General features: G+C 44.5%; 1 pseudogene; it reads right to left on the reverse strand.

The window, feature by feature from the left end:
- Positions 1 to 608: 608 nt before the first annotated feature.
- Positions 609 to 2,622, reverse strand: LOC120042923 (annotated as a pseudogene).
- Between the last annotated feature and the right edge of the window lie 369 nt (positions 2,623 to 2,991).

Here is a 2,991-nt window from a genome sequence, read left to right on the forward strand (position 1 = left end):
ATGCCAGTAGGTTACAGTAGGTTGTATCTCTCTAGGTCATGCCAGTAGGTTACAGTAGGTTGTATCTCTCTAGGTCATGCCAGTAGGCTACAGTAGGTTGTAACTCTCTAGGTCATGCCAGTAAGCTACAGTAGGTTGTATCTCTCTAAGTCATGCCAGTAGGTTACAGTAGGTTGTATCTCTCTAGGTCATGCCAGTAGGTTACAGTAGGTTGTATCTCTCTAGGTCATGCCAGTAGGTTACAGTAGGTTGTATCTCTCTAGGTCATGCCAGTAGGCTACAGTAGGTTGTATCTCTCTAGGTCATGCCAGTAGGCTACAGTAGGTTGTATCTCTCTAGGTCAGGGGTGTCAAACTCAAATATCCAGTGGGCCAAAATGTAAAACCTGAACAAATTCGCGGGCCAACATTGAACAAATTAACCTTTTAATATGGACCCAAACAAGTTTTGCTTTAACATTGAATATGGAACAAGCATCGCTTATTACCATACAATATATAATTTAATAGTGGAGACATGCAAAATCGAATTTCAAATGAAAAAAACACATCAATGTCATTCATTTATTAAATAAATAAAATTTAAATAAAAATCGTATGCCTCTTTTCTATTTGCAGCCTTCTGATTTAAATACCAAAATAAACTTTTTCCACTGGCTAATCATTTTACAAATAAAATGATAATAAATTAATCAACCATTCAAGCCCATGCCTTGTAGCAAGAAAAAGTGCACAAAGAAAACGTTAATTATTGCACACTGATCTAATCTGATGGGCCCAAGCCAGATACCTGGTATCTCTTCTTGGATGCTAGTTCATCAATGTCTGGGCTCAGGCTCTGAGCTGAAGAAATCCTCAGTATCGAGCGAAGGTGTTCATCAGTCAGACGTCTCCTGTGAGTTGTTTTGGTCATCTTCATCGAGGAGATAAGTTCCTCGCATAGATAAGTGCTGCCGAACATGGAGAGCATCTGAGCAGCTTGGGTGCGGAGCTGAGGCATTGTGTCAGGGATGAATCGTGGAAATTGTGCGGCGCCCACAGCATCATACTTTGACTTCAGCGTGTCGTTGCACTGGAGTTCAATCAGCTCCATTTGGATGTTGGTTGGTGCATTTTGCACATCAACTGCGAAGGGATTACTAAGCAGTTCAAACCTACATTTTTTGGACATCGAAGTCGGCAAATCGCCGGCTAAACTCAGCGGCGAGAACACTGAGTTTTTCAGCAAACTGTGCGCATGGGAACACGGCGGTAGAGATCTGCGCTTTTATGGTTTGGCAGCAGGGAAAATGGCAAGGGTTTCCTTGCAGCATCTGATTCTCCCACAGGCACAGTTTAGTTTTAAAGGCCCTCACTGCAGCGTACATGTCTGTGATGATGCGCCCACGCCCCTGAAGCTGCAGGTTCAGCGCATCGAGATGGCTCGAGATGTCACAGAGAAAGGCCAGCTCACACAGAAAATTTTGCTCCCGGAGCTCTGCTGTATTCTTCCCTTTGGTTTCCAGGAATTGACATATTTCCTCACGCAGCTCGAAACATCTGTTCAGTACTTTTCCTCTGCTTAGCCATCTCACCTCTGTGTGATACGGCACGTCTGCGTATTCCGAACCACACTCCTCTAGAAAAAATTTAAACTGGCGGTGATTCAGACCTTTGGCTCTTATAAAGTTAACTACCTGTGTTACTGTGGTCATAACATGTTCCATCTTTAGGGCTTTGGCACACAGTGATTCCTGATGTATGATGCAGTGGTAAACAGTTAGCTCACCTGCACAGTTCTCTTCCCGCATCTTCTCCCGAACCATGCCCACCAGTCCACTCTTTTTACCGCACATCGCTGGCGCACCATCTGTCGTTAATCCAACGAGTTTATCCCACGGCAGCTTTATTTCAGTTACACATTTGGAAACCTCCTCAAAGATTTCCTTTCCTGTGGTTGTGCCATGCATTGATTTGAATCCCAATAGCTCCTCCGTAACACACAGATTTGAGTCCACTCCACGGATGAAGACTGACAGCTGAGCAGTATCAGATGCGTCGCAGCTCTCATCCACAGCGAGGGAGAACGCAACGAAATCTTTTCCCTTTTCCATCAACTGGTCATACAGATTGGTGGCAAGATCACATGTGCAATCAGCTACTGTGTTCCTGCTCAGGCTCACGTTTGAAAATGCTTGCTTTTTCTCTGGGCATACGAGGTCACAAACTATAATACATAGAACATCTCATTAGGACTGTTCAAAGGAGCTAGTAATAATAACATGCACTTTTTCACGAACTCTCCCTCATTAAAGGGCCGGGCTGATTTTGCGATCTCTGCTGCCACTATACAACTAGCCTTTACAGCAGCCTCACTTTGTGATGTGGCTTTTTTGAACATATTCTGTTGTGAAACCAAACTTCTTTTCATCTCCTCTCCTTTCTGGCTTCTTTGAGTCATGTCCAGGTCCTTGTATTTGTCATTGTGTTTCGTTTCATGGTGTCGTTTAATGTTGTACTCCTTACTTACAGCCACGTTGACTCCACAAACAAGACAAACAGGTTTGTCTTTTACATATGTAAACAGATATTCTGCCTCCCACTTGTCCAGAAAGCTCCTGTTTTCTGCCTTTCTTTTCGCCATTTTTGGGAAGGGATAGCGCGCTGACAGTTGTAGCGTCTATGTTGCTATGACTACTGTCACAGAGGAGAGGGCGTTTCTGGGTCCTGTCCTGATTGGCGCGCGAAAACAACAGCAGAGCATTATGGGATTCGTAGTATTAGCGGTGAATGCGCTGTATAATACCGGCGGGCCAGCTCTAGTAGTAATTTGGTATTGTCTCGCGGGCCAAATTTAATGACCTAGAGAGATACAACCTACTGTAGCCTACTGGCATGACCTAGAGCATGGGTGTCAAACTCTGGCCCGCGGGTAGGCTACAGTAGGTTGTATCTCTCTAGGTCATGCCAGTAGGCTACAGTAGGTTGTATCTCTCTAGGTCATGCCAGTAGG

The sequence above is a fragment of the Salvelinus namaycush genome, unplaced genomic scaffold, assembly GCF_016432855.1.
Source record: "Salvelinus namaycush isolate Seneca unplaced genomic scaffold, SaNama_1.0 Scaffold81, whole genome shotgun sequence".
NCBI classification, from domain to species: Eukaryota; Metazoa; Chordata; class Actinopteri; order Salmoniformes; family Salmonidae; genus Salvelinus; species Salvelinus namaycush.